The 6899-nt window shown below is 39.2% G+C and overlaps 1 long non-coding RNA gene across 1 annotated transcript; it reads right to left on the bottom strand.

Moving 5' to 3' along the window:
• Positions 1-4015: 4015 nt before the first annotated feature.
• LOC118283313 lies at positions 4016-5402 on the bottom strand. The gene is made up of 3 exons (XR_004784504.2): positions 5218-5402; positions 4690-4865; positions 4016-4580 (listed from the first exon to the last, which is right to left on the bottom strand). It is a non-coding gene; the product is annotated as an uncharacterized LOC118283313 (long non-coding RNA).
• Between the last annotated feature and the right edge of the window lie 1497 nt (positions 5403-6899).

Here is a 6899-nt window from a genome sequence, read left to right as displayed (position 1 = left end):
CATTGTATTATCCCTGGTGATGAGGGGGCAAGTAGATAACCCTCCGTACGATTAACCAAAAGAAACTTCCCCTGGCCTTGCATTGTGGGGCCAGACCTGCAACTGCTCTTCCAGCTTGGCTTTATCAACCCCTATTCAAGGCTGCACTGTTATGGCCAGAGCAAGGACACACTGCAGACATTATAACACGCAAGAGTGATGTTTGTCTAATCACAATGTCAGCAACAGACGAGCCTCTCTGTTGTGACAGATGCCTGCTTGTATTCCAAAAACACGAAAGTGTGTCTAATTGGACTCATTCATGTCAGCGAGGAAAGTAATTGGAGCTCGCTTGATTCACGGAGATAAGTGACAAGTTTCAGCTCACTAGTTGTTATTATACAGCGCTGCTTTCCTCCTGTTTAATATTCACACACAAGCCATTATGTCTGCATAATAAAACTGTAAAACAGTGAGGGCCGCAATGCAAGATGCCAGAGTTTAGAAACAATGTCCTGAGTCCATCTCTCTTGTCCTCTGCACATGTCACTATGATTATTGTCTTCACAACGACCTGTCTGACTGAAATGCAAGTATTGCAGGATTTAAATGATTTTTTTAATACTTCAGGTTTCTCTTCACTCCTGGTTGATCTGGTGAGACGAGTGGTTTCTGTGGAACAGTATAATACCACAGAAAATATGTAGTATTATATTTATATCGGAAATTATAAATCAGTCAGTTGGAAATAGTTGCACAATGCAGCCACAATATGATCTAATGCTGTGCATGGTATCAGTTTTCCATGAAACAGCAGAACTGTTGGGACAAGAGCTAAATAAATGACATGTTTCTGTTTTTGCAGACACATTTTTGATGAATATTTGTAAACAATGAAAACCAACATGACAAATATATACACATAGCATTTCCTGTGTCTGCTTTACATGGAAGAGCCACCTTGACTTTGATATGAAACAGCAGTTGTAGGAAATGTTTGATGAATGATGCAATGGAGATGAAAATAAGACACACTGGATTAAATGAGTGCCTCAACCCAGCCCCCCAAAAAACAATATATAAACACAAAATATGTGCTCTGCAATATTGCATAGTTCAATAAAGTGATCAAAACCAGGTTGTCTTTGGAGATTTATTTTAGCCTCTGCAAAGAGATCAACACAGTGAAACAGCAGAACAGTGTCCGGTTCCATATTTAAACCTGACTTGCAAAAAGAGGATGTGGGTTTGTTGCTAGGGTGTAAGAGACAGTTTCAGATAAGGGAAGTGACAATTCCGTCTGGTGTGTAATGAAAAACAGTTTGACACCTGAGTGGGTTGAAAACAGTTTGACAAAACATGTACACGCATGGGTTAGGTTTACATTTTCCACAATAATAGTGATTAGCATTATGTAATAGTGAAAAGTGGATGTGAGCACTAATGAGCTGATTTAAGACTGGAAAAAAATATGCTGTGTTCATGCACCGAGGTGTTCGTGCCATCTGGATATACCAGTGGCTCTTACCAGGGAGAATGATGGGAACCCAAGTGTGCATGAGAAAATAATAGTGAGACCAGCCTTCTGGAAATATTAACCTTCTCACATAAAACATGCTCACCTATATGTACCATCCTACCCACAAGAGATGGTGAATCTTTTAACAGCTGAGGCCTTTGTAATGAACACCATCATTCTCATCAGACAAACAGAAATATGATCCATCCCAGGTGGGATCGCACAGAAACCTAAATAATCACCCGTATAAATTCTTAATACTCCAATGTTGAAATTCCCTTTTTGTTATTTCCAAATGTGTCATATTGACAAGGCAGCAAAACAAATTGTAGCAGTGGAGTTAATACCCCCAAAGAGCAAGACACATCTTTTTGTCCTTCCCACAGCAATTATAAAGAAAGTTATGATAAAATGACTAATGACAATAAAAAAAAGAGGAAAGGGCAAATAGCAAATATTTCCTCAGGATGGATCTGTAGTTCTTCATGAGTCCCAGCTGTGGGGGTTGTCTTGTAAAGGCTTCGGGCTGCAATTTAACTGCTTAACATTTGATGTTTGGGACCAGTTTTCATGACCACGAGAGACTCTGTCTCGTTGTTTGCTGTTTTCTGCGGTGAATCACATCTTTGACTTCACTGACAAGGTGAAAAGAATGCATGTTCACAGGTTTTTCAGTGAACTCCTTTTATTGTCTATGGCTCCTATGGCCATTTTTCAGATTTTACGCCCTCGTGGTTAAAGCTTGGTTCGGTGAAGGCAGCTGAGGTTATGGTTTCTTTGTCATGATGACAGACAGTCTTCCAGAATTACCATCCAAACTTCCTGCTTACAGTATGCCCCTTTAGTCACAACGGCCTGCTCTGACCGACCGACCACACTGTTCTTGTTTTGGATATTTTGAATAGTTCAGGTTCATTCAAACTTGTATTTTTGTCTTATTTTAGTAGGTTTTGGCCACTATTTTATACTTATTACTGTGACAAGTTTGACAAAGACACATTTTACAAGTTTGCAAGGTAACTTGCGAGCAAGAATGAACACGTGTCTATTAATAATAAACATAGCTTTTATCATACCAGGCTATAAATACACAGAAATGCACAAAACATGCCTCAAGATGTGTAGACATCCAGTATATAAATAGAACCAGAATATGTTAGTATTCACCAAAAAACTAAAAGTGGACAAAGATGCAACACCTTGACGTTTTCAGCTATAAATACTTACAAGGTGCAGAATCTGGAAATAATCCCCCAAGATTTAAGAATGAGCCTGCAAAACTGAGCAGTCACTCAGCCCGGTGGGCGGTTGTGAAGAAGCTGATACATTGTTTTTTCTTTTGCTACTGCATGCTGGCAACTTTATGAAGTAATGTTTTGGTTTAGCAGAGCCACTGCTCCCTTTTACTTATCATACATGTTAGTGCCGTCTCTTTAGGCTACAGTTAATTATCAGTTGATTATCAGTTTCAGATAGGACCAGTCCAATGAGGTAGACAGAGCTGCTTCTCTCCCTCGCTCTGCTTCGCCTCTCTTAACATGTGACACAAGGCCATGTGGTGGGTGTGTCGCGATCCGCAGGCGTAGCGCCCTCTGATGGATCCATCCTACACTTAAAACAGAGCCACAATCAAAATTCACCATGGAGATCACTGTCTCACAGTATCACCAGTCACAGACTTGGGGTCTGTGGTAGCAATGGATTATGTGTAATCAGGATAATCAGTTTACAGAAATAAGTAACTATGATCAGCTCAGATTACATTGGGGGGGGGGGGGGAAGTGTAATTTGACTAGAGTTGCATTGTCAAGGATTACATTATTATATTTTGACTAAATTTTTATAATATATGGAATTTTTAAAATCATCTTGTTTTTCTAATAACCAATATTAGTGTCTGGCATACAGGGTTAAGTGTTAACGTACAATACAGAACAAATCATGGATAGAATATTTGATCTTGAATATGTTTCCAAAAAATACAAAATTGTGGGGCTCAAAATGTTGCGGCTGCTTCGTATTTTACAATTAGGTACTATATTTTCAATGTTTAATTTCATAGGTTAAAAAGTTAAAAAGTTATTTTTTGTAATCCAATGGATTAAGTTTCCAATGATACAATTTCCATCTTTTGCATTTAGTAACTGATTAGATCTCAATTAATCTGATCCAATCGCAAATGACTCTCTGATTCAACTCTTTGATTGGTGTTTTCCTCAATATGTCATCCACAAAATATGTGTATGCATATGTTTATGTAGGTGATTTTTGGGGCACAAATGAATATGTGCACACCCGTCCTTGAATATATATATATGTGAGTCTATTGCATGTTTTCATCACACAATGTTTTTTATTTCAGGCACTGTTCAAAAGTTAGGACCTTTTGATTTTGATGGACTTTTTAGGCATTTTCCCTCAGCACACCTTCGTCATTGTGAGGTTGAGTGAAAAGGTGGTCAAATCACAATGTACATATCTGTTTTGGACATGACTTGAGAGTTGATGGCTGTGCACTTGGCTGTGCAGTCCTTATCCGCTTGCCAGTAAAAAATACATGCTGCACAAACTACATTTTTAACAGGCTCCTCTAGCTGGCACGCACTCACTGTGGCAGCAGGCCTGGGCACAAAACAACCAGATGATGACACCATGGGAGATGGGAAAGAGGCAAGAGTTGGTCAGTGCACCAGTCCTTAGTCATCAATCTGTGTCCCAAACAGTTGTTACCTCCACCTCAGCACAAGACATTTTTGAAGAGAGTATCACGCAAAACAGCGACTTTAAAGTAAAACTAAGTACGATTGTTTTTTTTTAGCATCAAACGGTTATATATTTACGTTTTAGTGTTTAAGGCCTTTGCATACACAACATATTACATCAGGCCAGGGAGGCAGACTGTTGGCGCTCTGGAGGATTTATCTCACAACTTAATAAAAGACAGGACAGGAAGGGAAGAAATGATGAGGAGACATTAGACATGGAGACGCTGTACCTTAGATGATCATTCCTTGAGCGGGAGATGTACCCAGGATCTGGTACACACACTGCGATGTGTCGTTTTTGGAGAGTATGAAAGAGCCTTGACATGCAACATCAAGAGATGAAGATCATCAATATTTAATTCGTTTTTGCCCTTTCTCTCAGGTGGCAGCAGCCAGTGCTGGTGGAAAAAAAAATAAACAACTTACCGTCTAATGTTTGCTCGGTCTTCAGGTTCTGCTGCAGACATGCTTTTAATTGGGTATCAATGGACTCCACTAGGGATTTGTAGCTTTCTTCGTATTGATCTGGTCTCTGAAGCCCACAGTGTTGTTAGCAGTGAGGTGCACATTACTCCCCCCTCAAACTTGCTATGGAGTCAACCCTGCAGGGAGGACCAGAGGACACAGATAAGATAACATTGCATGAATTAATAAGCCGTAAACACAAGAACTTTTAGGGGGATAACACTTGAAGACTGTTGGAGTATCCAGTCAGTAGCACAGAGATCGACACCGTCTCACCTCGCAGCAGAAAAAGCACAGATGTAGTTTTTAACCAACAACAATGGCTCTGTTCATTTCAAATGTCCCAGAAAGTGTGGAGAGCGTGACAGTGAAAAAGCATGCACAACACCAGCACCCGGAAACTGACGCTGCTAAATGAGATCCAGCCTTTATTCATTTGATCAATTACACCTGTGACTTTTCCTACAGTGTTGCATGAAAATTCCTTACATGAAAACTTTGGGATATAGATGCTGTTTCCACAAAATGTAGCCTGTCATGAAGAATAAAAAAAAGGATAAATGCACACAATATAATACACCTAATGTTTAAAGGCTGCAGTTTGTGTTACTGATTGGCTTGTACACAACATGGACTGAAATGATAGTGATCATATGATCGAGAACAGCTACTAAGTGGTGGAAATGAATTCCCAGCGGCTGCTTCCAAAGGCCAAGAATGACATCTGGGCAAACTCCGTCTGTTGACGAAGACCATGTTTTATAAATTAAAGCTCAAGAACAGTGGAACAAGGTGTTTCCGAGATCTAGAATGAACTTTGAGGTCACTTTAGTCACAACTCGTGAATATTCATTGTTTTAAAGTATTGCCATTTCAGCAGTCCTGGAATCATATGGGGGTGATTTTCCCAGCTTTGTATAAGTGCATTAAACTGTTTATCATAAGCTCCTTTAGAACTACATGGATGGAGTTATGAAACAAAGTTGCTTTTTACAAGTAGAAAAAAACTAACCTAAAATACAGCAGCCAATTCCCCCAGTTTTGGCCACATATCTCTGCTGCAGTTTATGCCTCCGGCTGAAGAATAAACTGCAGCATTGTATAAGGGAGCTTCATCACTCCATTAACCAGCCATCATTCATACCCACTGTTCCAGACACCCACCATAGATCAAAAGCCCTGCTGAGTTGTAAGCAGGAGAGTCAGAACGGTGAAAAGATGCAAATCACACTTCCATATCAGTCTTCGCTGTATTGTCTTGGGCCCAAATTGGCACGTCCTATAATCTGACATGACATGAGCAAAGTCTGACTCAGATATGTTTATTTCAGATATTTGCACATAGCTGCAGATCCTAAAGGAGGGAAAATACCATGCAGTTAAACCATGACTCACACCCACAGTGTGTTCCTCTGCCTGTTACGTTGCACATGGAGTTTATGAGTCATATGGGCAAACATACATTTTTAGATATGCACAGATAAAAGATTAATATAAAACACAGGGTCTCCACCACAGATAAACAGTCAACAAGAACACATGATCTTGTGATGTTACACTGAACTTTTTTATACTGTACCTAACAAATTGTCACCCACATCTGTTATTACCAAATTATTGCTGTCTCATGATGGACTTTTACAAAGATGATATATATGTTGGGCCTCAAATTGCTCCTCTCCTGCATGAAAAAATATTTTTTAAATATGATTCACTCTCACAAAAAAGATGGGGGCACTCATCATTCTTTTATGTTAAATATCCTGAAATCAAAGGCTGTTTTAGGAATTTATCTAGTTAGACTTTTTTCTGAGGTTTCAGCATTTGTATTTAACATCATTGAAATGATGAATCTTTGAACCCCCCCCCCCCACACACACAACAAAATATCAAACCTGATCATTACATTGATGAAAATAGCACAATTACTACACAGATTTTGCCTGGGTCCTTTCGGGTAAAGAATAAAGAGAAAACAATTACACCAAGTAATTAATAATAATACCAGCCATAATAGCACAAACAGTTGTAAATGCTATTTATGTAAGTCTGGTTTATTGTTCTTTGAACTGGCAAGCAAAGTCACAGTAAAAATATGCTTAGGCAGTGCCCTCTTCTGGTGAAGCAATGCTATTGTATTCACCTATTGTGTCCTTTTCTTTTTTGTTTGT

This window comes from Scophthalmus maximus, chromosome 10 (assembly GCF_022379125.1).
Source record: "Scophthalmus maximus strain ysfricsl-2021 chromosome 10, ASM2237912v1, whole genome shotgun sequence".
NCBI lineage: Eukaryota > Metazoa > Chordata > Actinopteri > Pleuronectiformes > Scophthalmidae > Scophthalmus > Scophthalmus maximus.
Note: the sequence above shows the minus strand (reverse complement) of the source record. Positions and strands in the feature narration are given on the sequence as shown.